The following is a 16,273-nucleotide window of genomic DNA, read 5'->3' on the forward strand; positions in this document are numbered from 1 at the left end:
AGTTGAGATATTGAGCTTCAGTGGCCAGATTTTGAAGCACCCTCAGAATTTGTTAATTCCATAGCTCCTTCCAAAAACGCAGTTGTTGAAATTATTATTATTATTATTATTATTATTATAGAGAGAGGGCGCTGTGTAGGCATACGAACGGTTGCATGGTCGTATCGCTCGTCCCGTTTTTTATAGTTTTAATGTGGTTCTAACTCCTGGTTTTAATTTAAAAGTGCCATAAAGAAACTCTACTTGTCACGCTGAAGACAGTGACATATAATTCATCGAAATCGGCCAAGTGGAATCCAAAATCTGAGTGTGCTAAAAAAAATTGAAGCGTACATCGCGGTTGCTAACGAGTACAGAACAAAGGACGTCGCCATCTTTGCAGCTGTCCAGAGGAAGAAAGGAGAGTCATGAAGTGCAACAAGTGTCAGAAGGAATTGCCGTCCGACGGATGTTACATAACCTGCAGGAAATGCCATAGGAATCTTCACTTTACATGTTCCGGACTTTCCGAAACAACCTGGCAACGCAAATCCAATGCCAAACGAGAAGAATGGAAGTGCCTAAACTGTAGAGAGAACAAAGAAACGCCACCACCCACGACGCAACTGATAACGCCGGAGGCAGAATCGGACGACGAACTGAACAGACAACAAAACACCGGTGAGTCTTATAATTTGGGGTTCCGTTAATTTATTACTAGAAAAAGGTTTAGAAAATATAAAAGCCAGCTTGGTAGATCTTGTCCAAGAACTATTTGATAAACAAAATAAAGAAATAGCAAAAAAAATTAGCGAATATGAAGAGTTTGTTAAATTTAATAATTCAAAAGTCGAAGAAGTCTTACAAACGGTAAAAGACATTAAAACCAGCATTAACGCATTAACTGAGAGGCAGCACAAATTGATAAAAGACACATCGGAACTCCGTCAAGAATTTAATTCCCTGAAACAACAATACAAAGTTTTAAACCAACAACAACATAAAGAAGACCTTGTCATAAACGGTCTTCCAGAAACCGAATCCACAGAAAATCTCAGAGACATAGTTCTAAAGTTAGGCCATGCAATTGACATCCCCTTACAGCATAATGATATTCAGACCATAAATCGGTTTCCCAGGAAGAACAGAAAACAAGGTTCGCCACGACCGGCACCAGTCATAGTTCGTCTGACAAGCAAGGCAACAAGAGACAATCTCATAAAAGCCAGCAGACTGAAAAAACCAGTAGTCAACGATTTAAATGCATCGCAAGACAATACGCCAATCTTTCTATCTGAATATTTAACACCTTTCAATCAGAATCTTTTGTACCAAGCAAGAAAGGGAAAAAAAGAAAAAAAGTATCAATTTTTATGGATCAAAGACGGCAAAATATTCTTGACAAAGTCACAGACTTCAAAGTCTATACAAATAAAAAGCTCGAAGATATAGACAGGTTGCCAGAGTGAAACAAACGACTAACTTAGTTCAATAAGAAGATCTCAACACAACAAAAATGAATGTGAACCATCAGATAGATGTAATTACACCAGAATACATCAGTAATTGTACTTTCGAATCTCTTGATGCATGGAAACGAAACACAGTACAAGCGAGAGGTCTCTCAATCTTGCATATTAACATCAGAAGCATCCGAAAACATTGGTTATTATTACAGGCTTATCTGAGGAATTACACTGCTATTATTGATATATATTGATTCTTACAGTATCCATAAATAATGACGAAGCGACTGCTTTCCAAATTCCAGGCTTCCAACAACATAGATCATGCCGCCAAACAAGAAGAGGGGGGGGTGGAATACTAATATTTATGAAACAAAAATTAATAGCAAAAGAAATGGCCTATCAGTTTGAGCATGCTGAAACCCTCTGCCTCGAAATCATTAATACCACGAATACACAGCATCCCATAATACTAAATGCTATTTACAGGCCACCAAACCTAAACATGATTAAATTCTTACACGAACTCAATTGCTGGCTTTCAAGCCAAGAAATATGCTCATCCGAACACCTAATGATAATTGGCGACATAAACATAAATATTGCAAATGAAAACCAGAACAACACTGTACAATACCTAGACACACTATCCATGTACAATCTAATACCAACAATAGCATCATGTACTAGAGAAGAAATATTCGGAAATATTATCACTGCCTCCTGTCTAGACCATATAAACGTCCGAGCATCACCAAATAGTTACACTGCATCAGTCATAAAGTGCAAAGTAGCAGACCATTACTTCACCGCTCTAAACCTGCACACTAAGACAATACCCATGCAATGTCCCACAGAAAAAAAACGACAGAAAACAATAATAGACGAAGAAATAGTCAACCACGAAATAAGAAAAACAGACTGGGAACACCTGGCATCAGATTCAGCAGATATCTTATACAACATTAAACTCACACTGGAGGAAATATATAAGAAAGCTACAAAGAAAGTCCGAATTCGATCAAAAACAACACAAAATCCTTGGATAACACAAAACTTAATCCTAGAAATACAGAGAAAGGACGCTTTATGGAAAGAATTAAAGCGATATCCAAATAACACAACTTTAAAAACTGAATATAAGATAACAAGGAATCGCAAAAAAAAAAAAAATCAGAAATGCAAAAAGAAGCTACTACAGAGACAAACTGACCTCCGCACAAAACAACATGAAACAAACCTGGCATCTGATTAATGAGATGCTAGATTCTGTTCCCAACACCACTGCCTCCGAAACCATAAAACACAGCTTCATGAAAGACGCAAAACCTATCCAACAACTAGCAAATGACTTTAACCAATACTTTGCAGACTCCATCCAAGAACTTCACAGAAATATTCCCCCAATCACAAAACGAGACCCTCCACTTGGACCGCGATCAAAACAGACATTATGGTTCCCAACCATAAAAGAAGCAGAACTTCTCTCAGCAATACATTAAATCAAACCAAACAAAGGCCCAGGAATTGATGGTATCAGACCTAAAGATATAAAGCAACATGCAACTAGTTTAAGTCCTATCCTACTAAAACTAATAAATAAAATATTTAAAACAGGACAGATACCCAGTATGCTAAAGACCGCCATAATTACACCCATATACAAACAAGGAAACAGAAATTTAATCAGCAATGACAGACCATGGCAACATTACCAATTATCAATCAAATTATGGAGCGGATCATACTGAAGAAACTCACAGCATACAATGAGATCTTTAATATTATCCCCAAAACACAATACGGTTTTCAGAAAAATAAGGGAACAACATCTCTCTTGGAAGACTTTACAGACGTAATTAATACCGCCTTAGACAAAAACAAAATAGCCATGGTAGTCTTTATAGATCTAACCAAAGCATTCGATACACTCACACATCAAACCTTGTTAGAAAAGTTGAGGCATGTTGGAATAGACGAGCCTCTTCACAGGTGGTTTACAAACTACCTCCAAAATAGAAAGTATATCACACGTATCGGATCAAACCGAAGCAGAGAGCTACTAGTAACCTGTGGAGTGCCACAGGGAGCTGTACTCTTCCCAACTGTATTCAACATTTACACGCACAATATTAATTGATTACCACTCAAAGGTAAGATATTCCAGTACGCAGATGATACAGCAATAATATCCATCCATAACGCAAGCATAGCCCAAACAAATATGCAATATGACATAAATCTGATCATAGACTGGCTCACGCAAAAACTCCATACACCTAAACTCAGAAAAGACAAAATTAATGATGTTCAGAAATCCACTAACTCGACCAGTTGATTACAAATATATAACTATCCAACATCCACTTTCCAACATAAAAAACACACAAAACAGCAAAACGACTACAATAACTCAGGTTGAAACAATACGATACCTTGGAATTTACTTCGATGCAGATATGAACTGGAATAGCCACATAAACCGTCTACACAACAAACTCCGAACAATAAGTGGCAAACTCTACAGGTTAAAAGACATAGATTCCACACGCCTAAAAACACTGATACAAAGCACTATGCCAAAATATACTAAAATACGCTATAACAACGTATGCTTTCTGTGCACCCTATAAATTAAATAGATTAATATCGCTACAGTACAAAATGACAAAACTAATCTTTTGGGAACAAAGAGAAAATCACGACCTTATAAACATTGCAATGTCAGAACACAAAATACTGACAGCAAAACATTTATGTCACTATGCAGCCTTGCTAAAACATTATTTCGATGCCAACTACAGGACAGTTAGAAATACATACCGTATAACAAGACCTAAGACTACTAATTATATCACATATAAATACAATAATCACTACGGAAAGGCCACGCGAAACTTCTACATCCCAGACATGATAAACAAATTACCTTTTGAATACAGAAACCTTACAAACTACAATTGCCTGAAAAGAGCTCTAAGGACATACTACGAACAAGAAACACGCACCCAAAATACCATGCAAACTTAATGAAACACAATATATTCGCTCAGGCTTCCAGTTCAGCGACGCATCAGTACATTCCAATTTATTTTGTGTGTGTCGGGGGGGGGTGCGCGTGTGTGTGTGCTTGCGTGCGTGTGCGTGTGAGTACGCGCGCGCGAATTTCTCAATCATAGATTTTGTAGCTTCCCAACACAGCAAAAAAAAAAAAACCAACACATAATAACCAATTGGTGTTATCCTCAGATAAGCTTACATTTAAGCTTCGAGGATGAAAGGGAAAAAAAAAAAATTAGTTCTCATCCAAGATGTATCATATGTAACCAAATGCATGTAATGTACGTATCACAAGAAAACCAATGTATGTATTATATGTAAACCAATGTATCACATGTAAACAAATGTAAGCAATGTATCATATGTAAACAAATGAATGTAATGTAAATAATAACTGTAACAAATGTATGCAATGTAAAAAAAAAATTATATTAAATGTAAATCATGAGTTTACAACGCATGTTCGTGAAAAATAAGGGCACATAATATTCAGATTGCATGTGTGTAAAAAGTTAGAAAGGCTAAAACGGCCTCGCCTACCCCCTATACTGGAATAAAAACGCATTAGCTGATTTTTGTTACACTTTTTTGTCGACATTGATGTTGTATTTTGCTTTCAAGAAGTATGGGAACCCTACTTTCAGACACTTGCTAAATTAAAAGTCGCGAAAGTAGGCCACTCTATGATGAATCCTATTGATTACCCTGTGGCAAAAATGTCGATGTATTAGCCCTCGATTCAGAATATTAATTCTGGCAAATTAACCCATTATTATAATTATGCTTACAATATAATACTAGCAATGGTCTGTTAATAAATAAAATATTATTGGAAACAAAGATTTCTGGGCCTGTGTAGCTCAGTAGAAGTGGCGTTTGCACTCTACGCGCTTGACCACGAAGAAAGGGTTTGGTGGTTCAAATCTAGTCGCCGACTAGAGGAAATTTTTCTAAGCCTTTTTTCGACCGGTTCCCGAGTTAGTCGATCTCTGGCACGGGCAAGCGGGTTTTTCCCCCCGGAAACTCGGGTTTTTCGTCCTGTAAACTCAAGAAAATCGACCGCAGAACCCACATTATTTTCAGACATTAAATATATTGTGTTAAGATTAGGGACCACGAGATGGCGGCACATTTGAGCCGTCTCTCTTCACTGTGTACCGCTTAATTAGTGATAGCCTTGGGCCATCTATCTCTGATTGGTACCAGTGGAGATTGAACTGCCCACTCAGTCTCCAAAAGTTAGATAGGGCTAAATGGCCTCGCCTTACTCCCGTATACGGGAATAAAAAGGCGTTAGCTGATTAAAAAAAAACAAAGATTTCTGCTTAATTACGCATACAAAAAATCTTTACGATTGCAAATTATCAAATCGTAAACATTTTTTGCATTCTTAAGTATAATCTTTGGAAGTTGGAACAGAAGATTTAATATGACCCCAGACCCAATAATCAGTTGAAATAATAATAATAAATAATTACCTTATTTGTGTTTAAAAAAATATGGAAAACAATATGGATGAGTAATATAGAAAAGCAGTCGAATACAGATGAAAATTTCTGATATGACATACCATTATTGATGCACAATTTCTTTATAGTGCAGACTCAACTTTATTTCCTGAAGAAATTTGTATTTCGAATTGAATTATTGAAAGATTTTCCATGAAAAAACTACCTTGAAGGAAGAGTGAATTACCTGAAAAAGTTAAAAATCACAATTCTTCGTTAATTTAATACAACCATCAACTGAAATGGGACATTGGTTCTCTTTCTCTGGAGAAACAAGGAGATAGGAAGACAATCAACATGCAAATATCAAATGTTACTCACCAAAGACTAATACTCCGAATTATTAATTATCCTTATGGGTGAGGGGAGCCCATTCGTAAGTACGGAATGCTGTAAGTCGGATAGTCCGTAACCCAGGAACCGCCTATATAACAAATATATTCCTTAGTCCTTCTATGATACTAATCTATTATAGATTGCCAACCTTTCATGGGTGGGAGTTAAAAAAGAAATTTGCCGTTTTTTTAGTGTTGAAAGTGTTGAAAATTAAAATATTCATGAGAATGAACTAAAGCATTTTATTCAGAATGATGAATACCTTCACAATTAATTTTCCCGAAGAGATACATTTTGGATCATACCGATTCTAGGAATCTTCTGGTTTTGAGAAGTGAAAGACCCTGATTTTTTTTTTCTGATTTTTAATTCATTAATCTTTGTTTTCTATGCATGTCGGTTTCAAAATTGTTGATTGCTTATACGACTGTCCAGATAAAGAAAGGCGATAATCATATGCCGAGATATGTGGAGAATATGGAGGATGAAATAAAATTTTCTAACAAAGGCTGCAAAGATGTCTCGGATCACTCGCGTTGTATAAGACTTCGGTTTGCCCTGAAAGGAGTGTGCTACTCCTGTGTGGTCAACTCTCATGAAAACTTCCAGTGGATATTCTTCTGTGTGATTATTTGGCCTGAGGGTTGAAGAATGTAACATGAACCGTAATTCCACGAGACAGAAAGCCAAATATTCTGTTACTGAATGTGGGATAAAGTCACATGTTTAGTGAATGAAACCTTGTATTATAATATATAAGCCGTTTTGCGTTGCATATCAATAACCGGTCCAAGCACGGACAATTTTTTTATGTTAAAGTGAGGTGATGAAAGAATAAATGCAAACGAATGGTTCTGCAGCACCGAATTTTTCTGCCAGTACGTTTTGGTTTGAATTCTACATAATAAAGGTCTTCAGTTCGCCATTATCAATGGCAGTCAGCCATTCTTCACAAGGTGCGTCATCATGCAGTTCCTCAGTTGACGAAGTATTTTTAAATTTTTTGTGTGGGAGGCTTTCAATTTGCTATATTTTTTCATATACTGTGCACATCTCTGGTTGCTTTCGCTTTTGGAGCCACTTTATACTCAAAAATTAAAACATAATTGAATAGCCATGTTTAGTTTATGAATCTTTCATTTTTTTTATGATTTTTCACTATTTTATCGAACCTTTTATCGAATTGCATTATTGTTTATTAGTGATTTTGATTATTTTTGAATGTAGCTGAATATAAAATAAAGCAAAGTGACTAATTATAAAGAATTAATGTCTAAATGGTGCTGTTCACCATGTCAATATTATTAGTAGTATTTTAAATACTAAATGATATTCTTTTTATATCAGTAGAATAATTATTAAGTAGTTAAACAAATGATATGCAATTTACTCTGCTGAAAAGGTTAGTTTTCTTTATTGTGTATATGATAAAAAAAATTAAAAAAAAGATAAATAAAATTGAGATTGACAGAAAAACAAAGAGAGAAAACAGTATGAATGCAAATATGCGTAAGTCAACCTACACGACCGAAGGGGAAGAGAAAATCTCATTTATCGAGTGGATCGTAGTTACGATAGTATATGTGTCAGTAACTTCTGATCGAATATTTTTTAAATTATTTTTAATGGCAGATTAGTCCCTGTTTTACCCACTCTCGGTCTAAGACTGAAATCGTGGGAGATGCGTCCTGTACATGCTCAAGAATTCTCTTTGAAAAATAAATACTAATTATATAACGTCTAATTAACATTGTAGTAAGAATTAATAATTTCTAGATCTCATGATTTTGTCACAACAAATGGATTTATGTCTTCTAAAGAAAGATTAAATAATTATTATGATAATGATTATCACAGCACTGAAACGATTGTACAATTAGGCATAAATTGTTGGTGCTAATTTTGCATTAAAATGCCATATTAAAAATAAAATGACTGGAAAATGGCCAGTCCGGTTGGCTTAATGTAGCATATACTACCATATGCTATTTCAAGATCAACAAGTATAAATTTAATTATTGTACTTTCACGTAACTTTGAAAAAAAAATCCTACAGAACAGTAGAACATAACAATTACAACAATGTATTGTAATGGTTATTGAAACAATTCTCACATTCTGTTTTATTTCGATTTTTGTAAATTGAGGTATTTCACCATTCCGATCGAATACCGTTTACAGCAGCTACCTTTCACGTTTCAGGCGTTTGATATTTTACGACTTCTGCTACTGAAAAAATGAGGACAAAAGTTCCTCTAACCCAATTTATATGCGGAATATTTGCTACTTCCGTAAGTATTTATTTCAAAGTAATTAATACGTACATCCATGACATTCTTGTCTCTAGTTTTTAGATCACCTTTAAGATATCTGATTCTTTTTGCAGTACGCTTTCCTCTATTGTTCACCTTTCTCAGTAGTCAAAACATTTTGCCAGATTAATGATATTTATCTTCTATATTCCTTTCAATATCTTCCCATTGCTTACATCCAAAATACTTTTACACATAAATGTTCTCAATATTCTCTAATAGCTTTATGTTGACTTATTAGCCAGTACGTCTGGCTCGTAATTCAACGTGTTTGTTTCATGGAATTTTTGATTATCTTCCAGATAGACTGGCAAATACACTCGTATATTTTTTGGCATACGAGAAACCACCTTATCCTAATGAGGAATTATGAATTAACCGAATATTTATGAATTAACCGAATGTAATGTTTCTTACGTGAAGAAACATTATTTCAGATATCTATTAATTTTTCTATCCTAGCCACCGTAAATACAGTTGAAAAGAGATTAACACAATAAGAACAAGGCTTAAATTGCAAGGGCGTGACAATGTATGTTATCAACTGCAGGGTAATAATTCCATGTACAACGATTAGAATGCAAAGAAATAAATTTAAATATTTACACAGGAAATAGGAGTGCTAATTTGGATGACTTCCCCAAATTCTGAAAGTTTACGCAATCGTTTTCGTTAAGAAAATAACTTTTGTGAAGGACTTTAGTTTTGTTCCAAAGAATTGCCTACTAGATAAGGCTGCTAACTAAAACCAGACTTATCAGACTCTTTCAGTAAAATACTCTTAATATTCTTGATATTCTTCTAGATGAATCTGAGCAGAACGGACTGTCTGCCAAGTTCATAATAACAAAGGCCGAATGAACAAGGGATCCTGTAAACTCTACAATACGAAAGAGGAAGATGTTTTTCTTTTAGAAAGGCTTGGAAGGAAAGAAGGAAAGTTTACGAACTGGAAGTCAAAACACTTATAAGTCAATTTGACGAAAAAGTCTCGCAATTTCCTCTCACATTCCTTTAACATATAGAATTGAAATCTAGAAACTTCTAGAGGAAGATTAAGATGAAGGCAATAATTATTGATTCTTTTTTCGATTTTGTTTGTATTACAAGAGCCATTGGTGGTAAACAGAGTTTTTTTTTCTTTTACAGCACTGGCAGACTTTTTTGAGAACCAAAGCTTGGGTGCTAGCTGAAAATTTGAAGTGGTATAAGGGATGCAAGCCAGCATTTATGTGAGGATGGTTTCTGTTAGTTGATCTGAGCAGGTGTTTGGATCAAAACTGAAGCAATGGTTGGACCAGGGGGGGGGAAAGGGACAGAAGTCGCGGAAGTCCTCCCAGTGAGCACCCTTGTAGTTCCAAAGGACACAATACTGTGAACTGCTGTGAGATGGTTGTTTTATGTCAAAAGAGACCTGTTTCAGGTTGTGGTCTGAGTTTCCAAGAGGAGAACCAACAACCACAGTATACCTGGAAGGGGAACTTGTTAGGAAGAGGTCAAGTTTGTTGGGAAGTAATTGAGGGGAGTTGTCTGGCTGGTATTCTGATAGGAAAGTTGATGATCTGGAATAGGACATTGCTGATTGCAATCCCCTCAGCACACCTGCATGCTTGATCGGTGAAATTGGAGAATGGGAGCCAATGTGAGTTGTGCACATGCAGTCCCCTAGACGGATGACCATACTATTGGTGTATTTCGATTGCAGAAAGTCAGACTTTAGATACAGATAGTTGAAGAGGTCAGAATTAGTAAGAGAATTAGGAAAGCAATGGAGATAGTGCATACAAAAACGCAGGTTGGCTATTAGAGAAATATTGAGCCAAACCAGATCAAACATTGGGAGATTCAAGGTTATATCAGTTTTGATGTATGCACTAGGCAGGTGCTGTCCTTTTGGCAGGAAGATTTGTGTAATGTGTGATTTGGAGAGTTGAGGTAGACAGTGGTTGTTGAGGTTGACAGTTCAGGTTTTCATAGGAATAGTACTTCTGGTTTAGATCACTGTAGGTGGTGGTGCTGCTGCTGGTGTATACAGTGTATCTTACTGTTTAGATGGTGTTGGTAAGGTGGAGTTGGATATTTTCTTTAGTAAGAATTGATCTTGTGGGTTGTTTGAATGGATTTTGATGTCTTTTGTTTGTTTACTATCAGTTATTTTGAACTATTTTTTGTGGGAGAATTTATGAGATCCGCAGTTAAATCGATTTTCTTTGTTTGGGTTGTAGTTCATTGTATTTTGTAAAGAATAGATAAAGAGGATTTTGGACAGGCAGTGGGAGGTGGCAGACTCTCAAACACATCGCCCATGCACATCTACATGGTCGAACAACTGCAGAGGGATGTCAGTTCTCCTGTCCATACGCATACGTGCCTCTACATATCCCTCTGCAGACACAGTATTTGGTCTCCCTCCAGTCAAAAACTGGAAAAAATACGTGGCTGCACGATTTGACACTGGAATTGACATTCGCTACTAGCTGGTTCAGTCCAATGTACTATCCAGCAGTCAGCCTTTAAACCGGTTTAATGCTGCACTCTCAAATGGGGAAGGTCTGAACTCCAACAGTGAGATTAGTATATCAGTGAGGGTGTGGTACTCTCACTACATGTGGTAAGAGTGGGTCAGGGCGAAAGAAACTAGAACCTTGCTCTAGTGAGCAAACATGGCTGCACCCACTTCAGGCCTCTAATAAACAAGGTGGTGGTATTTCACTGGGTGACGAAAGACATCTGCCACCTAAAGATTAAGTTGGCATTTCCTCTAATTAGGGAAGATATATTTTTATTGAAAAAATAAAAAAATCATCTTAACACCTGCCAGCCAATTAATCCCAGACGTAAAACTGGACTGCAATCCAGTGAATCAGTTGTTCAATGGGTGGAAGCAAAATTACTTCTTTAACTCCTGCCACTTTCGGTGATCTCTGTGTATGATGTGGCATTATCCTCTAAAAGTAGCTGTAACCTGAGTTTGTATACATCGACAGATACCAGCCACTGAATGAGAAACCTTTATGCAGATGCACTTAAATATCACTTACCCAGTTAAAAATATTCAAAATATTTGGATATTTTCAAAATATTTGGTCACGTGCGTCACCACGTGTTCTATGCAAATATTTATGGATGCTACTGGTCAGTAATCGACAATAGTGTTGAATCACAATCGGAAAAACAAAAGATTTTCTAAGTTCGATAAAGGTCTTATGGTGATGCCCATCTTGCTAGAGTCATGAGTTTGATAACAGCAGAGCTGACTGGTTTCTTAAAAGCTGAGATATCCTGTTTCTTTAATCAGTGGGAAAATAACCTACTTTGCCTGTCAACAAGCCTTATAGACAGCCTCTCTTTAAAAAACAAGATCACTGTGAGAAAGCTTATATGAACAAACAGAGCTTCCCCTGTGCCTCACTTGACTGAAGCATTTATTGATAGCTGTTCCCAACCCCATATCTTACCAAAATATGAGCAGAGAAATGGAGACAATCAGCATTGGCAGTCGCGTGCCTATACGGAAAACACTGATTTCTGTGAAGAACCAGAAAGTTCGCTACCGTATTGTCATGATCGCTAGGACGAAGAACGCAACTGTAATATTTTTTTTTCTTTGAAGTACAAACTATTCTTCATAAAGGACTCGTGTTTTACTTCTGGAGACCGAAAGTAGACTAAAAAGGTACTTAGAGGTTTTATAAGAAGGTAAACCAATGCAGTTGACCTAGGTCATAATGGAATATTTGTTTTGTGGTCTTCAGGTAGATGATCAATCTAGCAAGATCTACGAGGATTGTGATGGTATGTTCATGCTTCTTTTTTTTGGCTTTATCATACTAACATAATATACTATCGATGAGTTTGTTAAATGCATTTATTTTACTAGAAGTCTGGTCAATGTCTGAGTATATTTCTATGAACTCGTCTAGTCAGTTTGCAGTCATGTGGCAACAAGGTAAGATTCCACCACAATAGCTTCTCCTTTATTGGACTTAGTGATAATAAAATTTGTATTTTTTTTTCAGGGTGAGTGCACTTGAAATTTTGGTTAAGAGAAACTGAAGATGGAGACTCAAACTTAAAAAGAATTTGGTTGGGGTTCCTTCAAAGCGAGGACGATTAGCCGTGTCTGAAGGATTATTATTATTATTATTATTATTATTATTATTATTATTATTATTATTATTATTATTATTATTATTATTATTATTCCTGACACCTCCAAGGAGTTCGAAGACCCATCGCTGGAGGACACCTACAACTGTCTCAACCACTACACCGAACCTCTACTACGAATCATCTCCATCAATGCCGTCTACCGCCCACCTCCACAACTAGTATTCTATGTCTGTAAATGGCGTGTGTTCTGAAGGACCGATTTGTCCGTATGCAGGATGGAAAACCTGAGGTTCCGGGAGTAAAAACCCCTGCTACCTCCGTATGAGACCGGCTAACTTACCTTCGATTGAAAATCGTCCAGATTAAGATTCCTCCCGTCGCGACGAGAATCATGTAGATAAATATTCATAACGGAAATAGATTTAGTTGTGTGAGCCAAATCGAGACGTTTGATAAGGTGTTTATTTTCTCCATAGAGAGGTCGTCCTGAAATGTGAATAACGAAAGTCAGTTAAACCCGTTAGTTTAACTGACTTTCTAACAGTAGAAAAGGATGACGGGTAATGGCTAATGGAAGATTAAATTTCCGTTTAAGTTTGTCACGTGTGCCTGCAAAAATCTTGTAGACGACCGCGCAGAAATATGTTTTATCACATTATACGTAAGACTACTCAACACGAGTAGATCGAATATTTTATAATGGCTCAGGGTTTTGTTTTATTTTCGCTTACATGTATTCAGTTTCCAAATATTATATGATAATTCGTCATTCTTCAACGAAATGAATGAATTTGTTCTTGTTGTTTTGTTTTATTTCTTCGGGATCTCCCCAAGTTACCAAATTATCTCTAATCAAAAGTAGTCGCTTGAATTTCTTCTTATTTTAAAGGTTATAATCACAGTGTGGAGGACACTGTTGAAGTATACCTAGGTGATCATTGGGCTACAAAATATTACTGACGGAAAATTTTTCTTGTTGCTCATGTTTCTGTACTTAAGTGTTAGACCGACTGAATGTTTTTATATGTAAATTTTAGCCATAAAAACTTTGTGTTGTATATTAATATTAATATATATTAATATTAATATATAAAAATATAAAGTAAAGAAGTATGTGCTGCGAGCTGTTTTTGAGTTTGATTATCCTATCACATAACGAAGTCCCCCCCCCCCGCCTAAAAAAAGTAAGAACGAATTAGATTCACCTTCAAATCATATTTTTGGGTGGCGTCACTTTAAATTAACCATTATTTACACTAAATTGGTAAGTAGTTAAATCAGTTGTATGTTCATTCAACTGTATGTTATTAAAGTTGTTTCTTAGTGAATGAGATACCATTTTGCTATATCGTTAATTCCGAAAATGAACGAGATTATTTTCGGAATTTCTGTCCTTTAGATATTGTGTCATCGGAATGTTTATAGATAGAAAACTCATGATGCGAGAGTGTTATGCATAGGGAACAAAGGCAAGATAGGTGCCAATATATTGGTTAGAAATCTCTCAAATTAAGCGGACGGGGTGATTTAAAAACTAGTCCTACCGTGTCATTCGGTAATATTTATTTCCAGTTTCCACATCTAGATGTTACTGTGATATCATCTTTTTCATAACTGGCGATTTAATTATTACATATCGGAGATGATTTCATAAAATACCTTAAATCGGTGTTTCTCAACCTTTTTTGGATCATGCCTCACCTCAACGTCTCAAAGATTTTAATGCACCCCCCCCCCCGGCATAATAGCCAAATTCTGAAAAAGTATAATAGAAATATGTACATTTTCTAATTGCCCCCCAAAATATTCAAATTGTCCCCTTGTGAGGCGTACGCCTCACGTTGAGAAACACTGCCTTAAATGAATGCCTTGTGCCATCAGTAATTCAAAACAGGAGGGAAAAAAAAAAAAAACTTCTTGAAAACCACTGTTTTTGCCACTTTGATTTGTGTTTGGAAAATCTGAAAAAGTCATATGATCAGGGGCCCCCGAGAAAAAAGCTGTTTAAAACACTAGTTATATGGTGTAAATAAGACAATATATCAAACAACAGATAGTCTATATTTGAGTTGTAAATCAATAATTAGAATTGAAGGTGGTACAGGAAGATCGTTCAACGTTAAATCAGGTGTTAGACAAGGGTAAACATTATCGCCACTATTATTCATCATCATCATCATCATCATCTCTATGAATCACATTATGAACGAAAGCAGCATTAAAGCTGATTTCAAAATTGGAGATGTTAATCTCAGCTCTTTACTTTATGCAGATGATGTTAAACTCCTAAATAAAACAAAGTACAAGAGGACTCCCTAACTAATTTGAATAACTGCTGTAATAAATTTGGTATGAAAATCAACAATTAAAAGTAGGCAAGAACATTGAGAACGTTAACTGCATCCTGAGTGGAAGAGCATGCATATACACAAGTCAAACATTTCTGCTGTAAGGTTACAATTTTTAGTAAGGATGAAAATTAAATATGGAAATGGTAGGAAGCCAACTAAATAAATTATTATTATGTGACACCTGCAGGGAGTCCAAGGACTTGTCGAGGGAGGGCACCCACTCTACAGCTCTGTTTCCACCACTCAGTTCACCAACTACAACGAACTGCAACTACACCAACACCAGTATTTCCACAGACAATCACAAACATCTATGCTCATGGCAGGATTCAAATCTGCAGACTTTTGACTGGAGAGTAGACACACTAACCACTTGGCCAACTGGGCCAGCAAATTTATGCAGAATAAGAAAGAAATTAGTCAAAACACTAAACTAGCTGTATATAAGACAGTGTCCAAGTCAGTTTAAAATTACTGACTTGATAGTTAGGTTTGAAATAATGGAGACCACAAATATTAGAGTGTTTCTGAGAAAAATTGTGAGAAAAAAGGAGCGAACAGATGCCATCAGTGTCAGGATCAAAATATAAGATCTAACAATATCAGTGTCCTGACAGATAACAGATTAATTTGGAGGAAAGTTGTTGATAGGAAGTTGGTAATGATGTGATCTTTTCATCATTACTAACATGTACATATTATCAGGAATTTGATGGTGATAATTATCATATTACTGTACCCAACCTTGCATCATTAGCAAACAACTGAAGCTCCCCCATCAATCCATGTGAAAGATTAACAAAACAGTTAAACATTGTGCCCCAGAATAATCTTGCAACATTCTCAAGCATGTCTGATCAGTCAGTAGGGATTGTGGTTTTATCAAGCCTGCTGAGAAAGTTTGCCATCTTATGAATGAATCATCACCAAGTGAAATACTACTGCCTTGTTTCTTTGGTGCTTGAAGCGACTAATGCGCTGTTTGGTCCAAGAGCATGGTTCTGGCTTCTATCAAAATCCATGCTATGCCAGTATTCAAATATGCACTGTGAGTGATACATTTCAAGGACATACCAAACACACTGTGGAGATCCACAGCTTCCTCATCTTGAAGGATACAGCAGTAGAGCAATTCTGCAGGCTGGCCA

The 16,273-nt window shown here is 36.1% G+C and overlaps 1 protein-coding gene across 1 annotated transcript in view; it reads left to right on the plus strand.

The window, feature by feature from the left end:
* The first annotated feature begins 13,934 nt into the window (after positions 1 to 13,934).
* The window catches only part of LOC150104764 (uncharacterized), a 33,996-nt gene continuing 31,657 nt past the window's right edge, over positions 13,935 to 16,273 (plus strand). The window contains exon 1 of the mRNA XM_090395944.1: positions 13,935 to 14,038. The gene's annotated coding sequence lies outside the window, so the exon portion shown is untranslated. The remainder of the gene's footprint in view (positions 14,039 to 16,273) is intronic.

The sequence above is a fragment of the Typopeltis vanoorti genome, chromosome 7, assembly GCF_054136105.1.
Source record: "Typopeltis vanoorti isolate ZY-2024b chromosome 7, IOZ_Tvanoo_1.0, whole genome shotgun sequence".
NCBI lineage: Eukaryota > Metazoa > Arthropoda > Arachnida > Uropygi > Thelyphonidae > Typopeltis > Typopeltis vanoorti.